General features: G+C 26.8%; 1 protein-coding gene across 1 annotated transcript in view; it reads left to right on the top strand.

The window, feature by feature from the left end:
* LOC105362033 (uncharacterized) overlaps window positions 1-14,428 on the top strand; it is a 112,975-nt gene that overhangs the window by 79,620 nt on the left and 18,927 nt on the right. The gene's annotated exons all lie outside the window — the stretch shown is intronic.

The following is a 14,428-nucleotide window of genomic DNA, read 5'->3' as shown; positions in this document are numbered from 1 at the left end:
TATATTATTTATTTTGGAGAATTTGTAGTAAGATATTTTCGTTATTTTAGTTTAATTACTCTACAAAATTCTGATCAATTCAGATTCGATATTTTTATAATAAAAGTATAGGTAAATATATAAAAGGATGTGTTAATATGCACACCTATACTTATTACCTATGTAATGCAGTTTCATTGTATGTACTGTCAGATAGTATTTAGCATTTGAACATTCTATAACTTTAACAAGTCATCAGTTTCAATTCATACTCTAAGACATTGATCTTTAAAATATTTTATTAAGTTATTGTTTTTTCGAGATTAAATTCATATGGAAATAGAGATGAAATATAAAGCGCGATAAGTATCTATTAGTATTCCAAAGTATTAAATTTTTTAGAAATTTCACTTGCATTAGTTTATGTAATGCATTACATATTAAACGAAAAAATAGCAATAAAGTGAAAAATAAGCTTGAAATCAAAATTAAAACTTCGCGATATTAAACCTGCAACATCTAAGTATTGACGTAGTCAGATTTTCAAATATACCAAAGCAATGCAATTGTCAAAGAGATATTGGAAAGTTTCTAAGTAGAGTGAATTTCAACAAACAGAAAACAAATTTCAAATTTTAAATTTTATTTCGATTCATACCTGCAAATCGGATTGATTTATTTATTTTAATTTCAATATAATTATTTTTAAATTCAAGACCATGTAATAAATATAACAGTGTATGAAATACATATATACTCTGGGCACAATAGAATAAATTCTTCTATATACGTATAATTTGTATATATATATATATATTGTAGATCATAATGAAATATTAAATTTTCTTAAAAAATCACATAAAAATGCAATTAATAATTTCTCCAAAACCTCCTTTACGTATCTCGTTATTTTTTCACATAATAATATCGATCTATGATTAAATATAGTTATTACATTATCTAAAGTTTATAAGTATACAAGTTAAATGAATTATGAGCAATACACACACACACACACACACACACACACACACACACATCTTTATATCACGGTACTCTAACAAAATTGATAAATAACGTAAATGTTGGTAAATGACAAATAAGTAGAAAATTGGAAAAAGATTTATAATCTAATACTAGTTAAAATAAATGAAAAATTTATACTGTAAATAATGATACTGGGAATAGTATTGAGACTAACTTAAAAAAAAAAGAAAAACAATCGATACTGATATTTATGGCAGCTTCACAAAAGTATTCTTGTGCATCAAGTATCGGACTAGAAGTCATCAGGCTGAAAGTTATGTTAAATAAGAATGGATTACTTAAAAATTTATTGATAGGTCATTAAAGTAAAAATTTTTTGTAACAAAACAAAAATCAGAATAATTATAGAATAATGGAGTGTTTAAATATGGTTTGCGCAATGACATCATTAAAACATTAACTTTCATTAGAACCATTTATTATTTATTGATAGATAATTGGTAAAATATTAGTTAATGTTAAAGGAAAAATAAATTCAATTATTAATTTTTTTATTATTCAGAATAATATTCTTCCGATACTCGTTTAGTAAGAAAATATCATATCGAAAGTATTAAATATACCATCATTTTAATATTTAAGACTTTCACGCCATTAATAAATTAAATTAATCATTTTTCTAAAGAAAATTTAAAAAGTTTTGGACTTATTGCGAGACATATTAAAAAGGAATTTAAAGTTTTATATTTTTATAGAATTAATATTTCGAGCTTTTAATGTAATATGAATACTATTATTCTTTTTTTTTTTTATTTATTGTGGTTCATTTATTAAAGCCTTCATTTTAAAAATACAAATGTAAATATGAATTATCAGATGAAAACATTTTAAAACAAAACTGATGTAAATATTAGAAATATGTGATTACTCATGATTTAAATAAAAACCTTAAAATGTGTAATATATAAAGAAATATTATTTTTAAATTATGCCACTTTTAAAACGTGAACTTTTTATTGAAAACTGAATGCAGTGTATTATGCATTTCTCAATATGTTTAAATTATCGAGAAGGCAATTGTTCTCATAAATGATAATTAATTTTTATCTTATATAAGAAATTGTATGCAAGTATTAATTAAATTTATCGTTTGAGTTTTTAAAGTCTCGCGTATAATAAAGCGGTAATTTTTCGTTAAAATAATGCAATTCATAATGTGCTCCACACACTTTAAAAATCGTACCATATTTTCCTTATCAGATTAAATTACGTGTAATATTTGAACAAAAGCTAACGAATATTATTGAGCTTATAATTTAAATTTAGCTGTGAAAGGCGCGATATCGGATGTAAAAGAATAAAGAAAGAAGTAATGGAGATTACATTTTTATGCGCCATAATTCAAGATGAAACGAAGAAAAGGTATAATCGATATAAAATAGAAGAGTGTTCTGAATAAAAGAAAAGAATAAAAAAAAAAAAAAGCGAATGAAAGAAAGTGAGGAAAGAAGAAGATCCAACAAAGATGACGTTAGTAAGTTTCACATTATATTGCAAAGCGCTTGCTCTCTAAACCACACAGACACATTTTCGATCGACCCCCCCTGAGCTTTATCTCGGGAAATGGCATCGTTATACTTATCGAGACTTGCGAGAGCAAACTCCACAATAGGAATGAGAGATGGAGATTTGCGCTTGAGTTCCTAACTTTCATCCAGTTGCCAAATGTTTTTCTTCAACGCCCTTCTCTTTTATAACATGCTTAATGTATTTTTACATTTTTGAATATGCATTTTTTCTCCATGCTAATTTTATGGATGATCCGTAAAACTGTTGCTTTTTAGCGAAAATTCATCTATGATAATGGGTAATTGGTTTTATAAAAGAAATTAAAAATAATTGTATATTAATATAAATAATTAATAAAGGGAAAATTCATCGGTGATAATGAGAAATTGGTCTTATAAGAGAAATTGAAAATAATATTATTTCGTATATTCATGTGTTCGTGTATTATTCTATATACTATCTCGGCCAATTAATTATTTATATCTCGAAAAATATCGTTCGTTGTTATATAAAATTAAAAAAAAAAAGTACATCTCATACGGAGATTCGTGTATACATTCCAGCGTTTGATTAGAGAAAATCCGTTAATCGTGAGAGAGTATGTTTTCATTAAATTGGCCATTGACCCCATTAGTTCCCTATCCTACTTTCTGTCTTTCACTATCCATCCCTCTTACTCATATACACATTATGTAGAAGCTCGCAATAAGTTTACGATATCGAATAAAATATTCACAGCTGACCGCTCTATATTCATAAAAATTAATTCATGATTATATAATATATAAGCATATTATAACTTTACATTTTAAAATACATTGAAAAATATTTTATAAATGTTAAATTTAAAAGCAAACTATGAAATATAACTATTGAAATAACAATGTTTGTATTCGTTTGTAGTTCCTTAAATATAAGTTTATCCTTTTGTGAAATGCGCAGTGCACAATATTTAATAATACAATTCATTAGGGTTAATGTTTAAAGGCCGAAGTCTTCGGAAAAATACCATTATATATGAGAATGAATGAAAAAGCACTATTAAAGAACCTCTCTCGTCCTCTCTAAGGACTAGCAACGACAAAACATTTGAAATATTCAAAGCAGATGATATACAGAACAGCATATGAAAATTTTGCGGAGTAATGTGTCTAACGAGCTGGCTTGCAACATTTACAGATCACATAAGTGCCCATCCAATTCTAAATATCACTAATTAAACATTTGCAGAATTTTTAAATAGCAAATTTAAATACAAAAATAAAGAATGAATTACAAAAGGTATAATTATACGAGCTCGCGAAGGCTTACATAGAATTTGTTTAAAAATCTTAAAATAAATCTCGTCATTCCTCTGTTTATTTATTCTCCACGATATAAATATAAATATGATATTTAATTACTAATACAATATTTCTTGTACAATATCACATAAATACATTTAACGAAGAATAATCAGTAAATATAATAACAATATTGTATGTTTGATTTGATCACGTCTTGTTATAATCTTTATTTAATCTTTAAAATCATCATTCTATAGTTGATATTTAGACAAATTTTATTCACCGACAATATATATTTTCCTTGAAACGTAATTAAATATATTTAACCAGCTTACTCGATACACACAATCAAATAAATAAATAGATAAATAAAAAAGGGTCATAGGCCTCGGAATGAGGAAGACGTCATGCATGACTGTTTGCAATTGCTCTCACACACGATCCATTCTTACCTACCACCCGCAGCATACATACAATTCTCTTGAAACTTCCGCAACCGCAAAATTCATAGTGTGGGAATTGTGAGCAAATACACCTATAGCTATACTACTATGAAAATACAAGCCCCCCACTCGTCCAAATCTTCAATTCACGTGCGTTATATTCAGTACTGGGATCCTGCCACATATGCAGGTACATACGCCTGTACGAAGAATACGAAGAAATATAAGTGCTTTCGCGAGTTGCTTGAGAATCTCGATTCACTCTTGATTTTTCATCGGCATTCATTCTTTTTTTTCTTTTCTTTTCTTTTCTTTTCTTTTCTTTTCTTTTCTTTTTTTTTCTTCGAAAGCTGTATATGTAAATGTCAGAGGAGCCGAGATCGCGCTGACTGAATTCCGTAGACAAATTCATCTTGACATTCTAAGCTCTTTGAAGCATGTACGGGCGTACATTTAACTATGTCAAATAAGAAGCCATGGCAGGCGTCTCGTATCAATATGATTTGTTCGTATGTATTGAATTTTCATACATAATGTACTTTTATTTTTGCTTCTTATTATTTTCAGAACGAGAAGCTTTAATGCTTTCTTTGGCCATAAAGAATGATACGATATATATGCAATAAACATTACTGTGTATATATGTCTTTCTCAAATATCTTTTAGAATAATAAAAATGTATCGATAAGTGTCTGATCCAATCGACAATTAATTTATTAACTATATAATATTATATCATATTATTTTTTTATTATTAAAATTAGGACAATGTATTTAAGATTTTTTAATTCAGGTTACTTACTATTTCTATTATCATAAGTGCACTTTCAAAAGGTAATTTTTGTATAAATTATTATTAATAATTAAGATTGACTTTATCAATTATATTAACTACTCGAAAGTTTCTTAAAATTCAATCATACGAATATTTATTCATAATGCAATCATATGTTAGAATTTATTAATATTACTAATGAAAATTAACTCAATTAGAAAATGAAATAATATACTCTAATATCACAAGTTTGAATCTATAAGATCTAATAACTGATATACAAGTATATATATATATATATATATATATATATATATATATATATATATATATCATAGATATTAATTTTTTATTAAATTTGCATTCATTAATAGTAAAGGAATGTGTTTATATATTAGACATAAACACTTGTAAAAATAAAAATAATCAACAATACCTTTCATTAAAATTATATTGTAAATATACAATAATTCAATTATATCAATAATAATACAAATGTTAAAGATACTTCTTAATTTTATTAGTAGGATCTATATAAATGGCTCTGTTTTGTAAAATTTTATTCAAAATAAATATTATGAATCCTTTAATTTTTTATTTATTATGCGGGTGTATTTTCATATCATAAAGTAAAATTACTCAGATACTTAGATATACAAATAACTCGATGTTTCTTTTATTGTAGTATAAATTACTTAAAATTTTCAAGTAATATGCGCTAAAATCTATTGGTATTTATGTACTTAAAGAAAAAATTTCCAATTACACAACTGTAAAGGACAGCTGTTATTGTACATTATTATTATATATTCTCATAATTTTCATCGTCTAATGCAATTTGTCTTTCATTTCTCATGTACATATAATCGTTGAATCGAACGGTAATCTTTTCTGATTACATTGCTTCAAGCTCATTCCAAGCGTTTACGTCCCGCCTATCTCGCTACTTTAACAATTTTGTATGAATCAGATATCAACTCATTTACTGAAGGTTCGGAAAACTTTTCGAAAGCACTGTGCATAGACATTGTCTATATTACCTTTTCAAATATACATTACAACAACATATAAACATATTTCAGTATGGAATTTTTTTATATGTCACCGAGGATTTTTATGATCACAAGTTGTATTTAAATTCATTCAGTCATTTAATTTTTAGATTGCTTTAAAATTATTTAAATATTCCTTTTTTATTCTAGAATATTTCATTAGATGTAAGCTTTGCTTTATCGTTACGTAAGTTGGAGATACTTTAAAATACTATTTCAACGCGGCTTTTATTACATTCTTAAATATATATATTAAATTTTATTGACAAGTCTGTAAAAATTTAATTTAATTTTAATATTGAAAGCAACAATTAGGAAATACATTTTTTTTTTTTATATGAAAATTAGGATACATTTGTAAGTTTCACTGATGTTAAAATATTTAAAAATGTTATTAATATTTACAAGACTTGCTTATTTATATGTCAGTTAATTAAATAGAGACATTTAGAATTTATTTTATGTTTAATACGTAAATCTTAGAATATATTATGATACGACATATTTTTATTTATTTCAAAAACTGATTTCAATTATTGAATTTTTCAAGCTTAATTATTACAGAATTTAAAAAGAATAATCTGATTTTTAGACCTGAGAAATTGACTCAAAGTGATGAAATTGACAATTTCATCTCGTCGAACAGAATAGGATTACGTTACTGTCAAGTGAAATTAAAATATAAATGGAAAGTTGAAAGATGAACTTTTAAGAATCGAAAATAATTTTTTATAAAATTTCTATGATATTAAATGTTTTTTATATTTCTTGAATAAATATCTATGGAGATTCAAAAATTTATATATTAAATATTTTAAATAATATCTCACAATAAAGCTTTGCTATTCTCCTTATTCAAGATTTTCAAACGCGTAAAATAGATTTACATATATAAAAGGTATTTCGATCCATAAGAACTATTATTACAAGTAAGAGCAAAGATTGCATAATACATCTATTAAAAATGACGTTGATATACTAACATTATTTGTTTTTAAATAAAAAAATGAGTATATTATATTTATTTATTAAAGTTTTGTACAATCGAAAATAATAATTGAATTGAGAGCAAAAGAATTATTTAAAATTATACTCCAACATGGTTATTGAATTATTTCTGACATTTTAATACTATTTCGACTTAGAAAATAAAAACATCATAGATTAATATATTTTCTTTTCGCTTGACATTATTTATTAAATATAATAAAAATTTTTATATTTTTTATCTTTATTGCATGGAATGAAATAAATCCGAATGGATAAAGGGTAGTAGGTAATTCATTTTAAACTTCAACCAGCCATTTATTCATTTTGAAACGCACATATTCATGACAAAAAGTTATCTGTCTCAATTGCGATCACTTATCACATAATAAAGTATTCTGATATTTGTGTATTAATTATCATTTTGAGGACTCTGGTCTCTCTCTCTCTCTCTCTCTCTCTCTCTCTCTCTGTTGTAGACATCTGGAATGTTTTATTAGATTTGCGTAGGAGATGATTTTATTGCTAAACGAAATTGGTCTCGTTACAACTAGAGAGAAATATAGGCAAAGTTACTAGTACGGATGTCAGCGAAAATTGGTATTCCGTTCGCTAGAAGAACAGAAGAAGCCATCTTACGTAATCCGCGAAATAAACTGCAGCCCTAAAAGTTGGGGCTTCTGCGAGAAGATGCGATTTCTCTCGAACTCTGTCTCTCGACAGTGGTAACTCTGCATTATCCAAAGTAATTCTATCAGAATGCAAGCATGGTAATGCGTTTCTTGCGCGTATACGTATGCCATTACGTATTAGTACAAGTAGGTAAATTCCGTGGAGGACGCGTGAGTGAACACGGAAGTAGGGAGTGCGATAGGGAGATGAAAAGGAGAAGGAGCCGACTTGGCGTATTGCCAATACAGCTGCTGCTTCCATCGTATGGGGACAGTACGAAAAGACACAATGGAGTTTGTAAAAAATTGAAAGGATAGACAAAGAGAAAGGGAGGCGCGATAAAGACAAAACGAGGGATGGATGAGAGCGTGGAGGGGAATTTGGTAACAATTCATCGATCTGGATGTTTTGAAAATGCGATAGTAGCCAGAAACCACAAGGTTGAATGAACTTAAGTAAGGGTCTACTATGGCATCGTCAAGTATAAGATTTGGAGAATAGCTTTTACCTTGTTCCACTAAAAGTAAAAATGCGTTCTTAAATAGTTGTAAAAATTGTTAAAATACATCCAATCGATGATTATATTAATAATTTCTATTAACATATAAATTTCTTCAATTAATGATTATATTAATATTAACGAATTAATTAAGTGACAACTATGCAGAATCAATATTGTTAGGTTTCGTTCCGATGTGCATAAAGAATGCATTATTTCATATTTTGGATTTTCGAAATTTAGTACAGAGTTTTCGAATTTGTGATCATCGATAACATATCATACAGGAATTCAATCTTTCGAGTATATCTAATATTATATCATAATACTAATAAGCGACGTTTGCCTGACTTTAAATAAACTAAAAGTAATTGGGAAAATTAATTATAAAATAGTAAAACAATAAATTATATTAATACCTAATTGTTGCTATTCCTTAGTATTTAATAGCATATAATTTGATAAGTTCATATTATTGTAATTTAATAGCAATATATATTTGGATAATTAAGAACCGATGATGCGCCTTTTGTTTTCTCATAAAAAAATTTAATTCTAAAAAATAGTAAGAAACAAATTATATAAAAAGTTAATATCTTAAAATAAGTTCACAATAATCTGGTTTCAAGCTTTCGAGGACTTTTAACTTAATGTAAAATTAATCGCCTAAAAAAGCAATCTACAAAATGCCTTTTTAACTCTCAATATTAAGTATTCTGATGTTCCTGTAGACCTATAAAAGGATCATTTGACGCTGCATCAAAACCACAGATTTTAATTACTAGGATGCAAAATGCTGATAAGTATTAATATTTTTAGCCGACATTGATATTAAAATTTAAATTATTTTTATTAATGTTCTTTTTAAGAGTAAAAATTAGATTAATATAATAGCAAAGTAAAGCAAATGTTATTAGCCAAACATTGAAAATAAGTGCTATTAAGTAATGAAATTATATACATTTTTGCCTAATATTAATAATGAATGAAAATGCTTATTCGAGTTAACTATCAATTTCCAATATTATATGAATATTTTAATAAAATGATAAGAAGAGTGACGTATCTCAGACTGTCCATCATATAAATCTTATGTGTATAAACATAGTAATAGGGAAAATAGTAGTAAATACATGTCATGCATATATAGTTGTATCATTCTGCTAGATATATTAAATATAAGTGAAATAAATATATTTGACGTAACGATTAGCATCTAAATGAAAGCATTGCACAAATAAATATTGAAAATATGAATTATATATGAGAATAAAGGAGACGAGGAAAGGAGATTCGTTAATAATTAATATAATGTAGTATAAAGCATATATCTTATAGTTCTGAAATATAATTCAGTAAAAGACTTTAATGGATTTTAATAAATATTATTATATATAATACTGAGCCGTGAAAATAGATTTTAGTACATTCGATTTACATTAATATTATCATATAAAACATATAAAGCAAGAATTTAAAAATTGGTTTCAAAATTTTTTTCACTACATTATTGATATAAATTATTTAGATTGTAACGAATACAAAATAATTTTATATATAACATAAAATATAAGAGTTCATGTAGCTTGAATAAATAAGCCTTAAAACGATTAGATCCTGGAATGGTACATTTCTTTACAAAAATGTATTCATATGAAAAAACTCGCATTGATCAACTTTGTTATCCTGGAAAATGGTGTATGTGAATAGTACCAAAGAGAACAACTGTCAACTCATTCATATATGTTTTTGTACTTTTCTCATTTTTCCTGTCTCTCTCTCTCTCTCTCTCTCTCTCTCTCTCTCAATCTATCTGTTTGAATGTGTGCCACATTTTTTGCACTTCCTATCCTGATATTTCGTTTTTTTGAATCTATGGGAGTTTACTCGCACATTTGAGCTAGAATTTATCATTGCAATTTTGTAGATTTTTTCCAAGTTTCCCACTAGTTTTAATGTATTAAATTAATAGTTTATTAATCCATCCCTAAATAAATTTGACCTACCGATAAACTCAGTCATATAATATTTATTTAACGCTATAAGGCTTTCTAAATATACATCCAATAATAAGCATTAATTATTTTATTATTTATATATTCATCAGATTTTTTAATCTAATATACACGAATTTAGTGCAATACATTTTTTCTTTTTTCTTTTTTTTTATTATTATACGCAATTTATCATTAATGCAGAAAATATATTCAAAAGAAAGCATAATTCTAGTTCTAAAAACCATAAAGCATCTATACACATCCAATGTAATTTAAAGATACGATAAAGGTATAAGAGAGCATAAGTAGCCTTCATTCAGCTCACGTATAAATAAAGCTCGAGCTGATTCGGATTTCGTATTCTGTGGTCTTGCACACATGCACATAGGGTTATATATATATATATATATATATATATATATGTATGTATGTATGCATGTGTGTATGTATGTATGTATGTATGTATGTATGCCCTCGTAATAATACCATGGCCTCATAGATCAATCGCTTCAAATTCCACCTCTCCCTCCTATCAACCAACCTGTGTCTAACTTATTCACTCATTTTGTTACCGACTTTCTCTAGTTCTCTCAATTGGACCATTGATATTAAATATACGAATATTGTTGTTCGTATTCTATATTCGAGCACAATAATAATAATAATTTTATCATTTGATACAAATGCATCATCCATAACGACCAATAATGCAAGTTTAAATGATCATAATAATGCTCACGGATGAAAAAAATCTTGCTGCGCTATTTATGTGAAAGCAAGTTAGTAGTTTATTTCGTTATTTATTTATTTTTTTTTTTTTTCCATACACATAGAAAATGTGTAAAATTTTGAAAATAATTATTCGGCAAACATATATATTAGTTTATACAAGTAATTGGTTATATGATTAATCAAGTAAATTCTATTATTTATTAATTGATTAAGTATTTGTGCTAGTGTTAAATGTAATTTTAACAATAGTTGTAAGCATTTAAAAATATACTAAAACTAATTACATTATTATCCGTACAGCTTCGTGACTGCAAATATAAATAACCTGCTCTTGTAAAAAGTAATTAGACAATACTAATGTAAATAAGAATAAGAACAGTATTGCTGGGAATCACGTACATTCAGTTAGCAATACAAATTTGATAATCCCGTGTTTAATGCAGGATAGATTACGGATATACAGCCTCATGCCCGTTGAAATTTCATGTTTCGTTTAATTTTATCTCATCGGCGATCGCTTTTTTATTATATTGCAATAAGCGAATAAAAAATAAAATAAGCGCTGTAATTTGAGGGTCAGTTTTACTTTTACTATGCGACGCGATGTAAGATTAGTTTTTAAGCTGGGAAGTTTCAATTAGTATTATCATTTCAAGATAAGTCATTTCTGTGTTTCCATACTAGGAAAGACGTTTTCTGCTAGTGGGAAGAAGATAAATTTTTGATAACATCGTAAAACGTAGGTTTACAACTTTGTATATATAATGGGATAATATTACAAGTGTTAAAAAAAAAGAAGAACACAAGTAATAAGACATTAATTAACTTATAAAAAAAATAAATAAATAAATTAGATTTAAGTTATGTTGGTTTATCGATTTAATCAATTAATTAATAAATTCGATTATAAGATATTATTGATAAGATTTAACATTATTTGATGCAAAGTTACTATTTATGGTCTAATAATCATAACTAATATTTTAAAGATTAATTTATTATAATAGTTAACGAGTTGGATATTTCAATATTTATTAATGCCTAATCCAGTGTAATATTTTTAATGTATTTAAGCTACAAGAAATACACATCAGCTATATGAAAATGAATAAAATACACATGTAAAACGTATAAATAAAATATACATGTAAAAAATATAAATAAAATTTTCATATAAAATATAAATAAAATATGTGCATGAAATATACAAATAAAATATACATGCAAAACATATAAATAAATTGTACATATAAAGCATATTGGTATAAAGGATATTGACTTACCAATTTTTAATATTAATAACAACAATATCAAATTCTAGGCACAAAATATAAGACAAAAGCATTTGTCAATCATTCATTAAAAGCCTGTTACATTATGTACGTTCTTCGTTGATATGCATTACTACCAATTCATTTCCTTTACATTATTTTGAATTATTCATATCACGATATTGATTGCAATATTTTATTACTCTACGCTCTAGTAAACAAATGTTTTCTGAAATAGAATATCAAAAGTACTTGTTCGTCATTTGCAAAAATAATCAACTACTGTCTGCTAAAATTTAGCGATAACGGAGGATAATAAATATTACATTAAAACAAATGCATTTCATTGTAAACTACTAACTTAAGTTTTATATATTTATTGATTTTTCTTTCATTTGCGTGCTTCAATTATACGAGCAATATTTCCTTATTTCATTCATTTTATGCATTTAAATAAAAATAAACACTCGACTATTATGAACGAAAGTACATGCATTATGAAGTTGTAAGTTTTTTCATTGAATTAGTATTTTCTAGACGAGTAATATAGCAAAGAATTATGCTCGTACTGTCTTTCATTATGCAGTAAGAGAATTTCTTGAAACGAGAAATTCGTTGAGCACTGGTAGAGAAAGTACGGAGGAAGCAAATCCGCGTGCGATAAAATTCTAATTATCTCGGCCAGCCAATATGCCATTAACTATATAACGCAAAGAAAACACGGGTAACGACAACGACATTGAGAGACAAATGATACGAATGACATATCCACGAAGGAATACATTGACGATAAATAAGTCGAAGGGAAAAAGAAGACGTGCATAGGTAGGTTAGTGGTAGCGAAAGTACAATGTGCTCTTATTAAAATATACAATTCCGACTAACCTCGCTCCTACTCAAATTATATATATAATGTTATACATAAAGGACAGTGACATCCATCCAAATTTCACCCACAAGTTTATTTAGCGTACGTACTATCCTCGCTCTGAAGAAACTTCGTATTGGCTCGCATACCAACCAACCCATTGCCGCAAGCGTAAGGCGAATAAACTCTATCCTTCGTTATTCGCCACGTGCTATTACTCCCTACCCTCGGTCAACTCACGTTCTCGTCGGTGCAACAAGTTCACCCTTCGCGCGTAACTTTAGCGAACGAAGGAGGAGTGCAGGAGGAAGTGCGCTCAAGGGACTGACAACCACTATGCATCTCGGACGGGAGAGTGTAGGTTGCATTTATGGCGGGAAAACATTGTATGGCCAGTCATAATGTTCGGTTATTATTTTTTCAAATATATTTTACGTAGATATATTATTTCGTAGAATTTATTGGTAATTTATTATTATTATTATTATTATTATTATTATTATTATTTTAAACCAAAGTACATAGATATGCTATTTTAATGGGCAGATATAGTGGAGTTATAGAATTAAATTTATTATCCACTTATAATCATATAATATTTGTGGTTATAAAATTATATTTTTCGGTGTATGCAATAAAGACAAACCGAAGTATAACATATATTTTGAATTCATACTAATTTTCAATTAGTTCTCTGCGCAATGTGTGCGACGTGTGTAGAACGTTCGCCAAAAATAATAAAATAATCTTTATGATATAAGTCAATAATACATATTTCTGAATGAAATAATTGATTACTTTATTATACGTGTATTATCGAAATGGATATATGCAGTTAATTTTACAAATTATCAACATGTACGTTCCAACAAAACATTCATTGAAAATTAATATTCCTATAAACAAAAGCTCATATATTTCTTCCGCGCGAATATTTTATTACGAGGCATCTTTCTACCGGATATACTATTCAACTTACACTTATAACATTGCAATGAAATAAACAATTAAAAATTTATTATTTACTTAAAATTTTATTTTATTACTTAAAAAAAATCCATAATGAAAAAAAAAGAAAAAAAGAATTTATATATCCCTGATAAAATTACTCACTATCGCCAAATACAAAGTCGAAAGATATAAAGCAGCTTATTATTATTAATTGTCCAGTGTTGGACTTTCAATTAAAAACTTTTAACCTTCGGATTCAAAACACTTTGCTGAAAAACTGTAATTCTCGAGATCCCGTACAATGAGAAAGAGAGCGGTATTGAAAAGATTGAAAAATAAAAATGGGATAATGGGAAGAAG

The sequence above is a fragment of the Ceratosolen solmsi genome, unplaced genomic scaffold (genome assembly GCF_000503995.2).
Source record: "Ceratosolen solmsi marchali unplaced genomic scaffold, CerSol_1.0 scaffold2, whole genome shotgun sequence".
NCBI lineage: Eukaryota > Metazoa > Arthropoda > Insecta > Hymenoptera > Agaonidae > Ceratosolen > Ceratosolen solmsi.
This window is presented reverse-complemented; position numbering and strand designations above follow the sequence as displayed.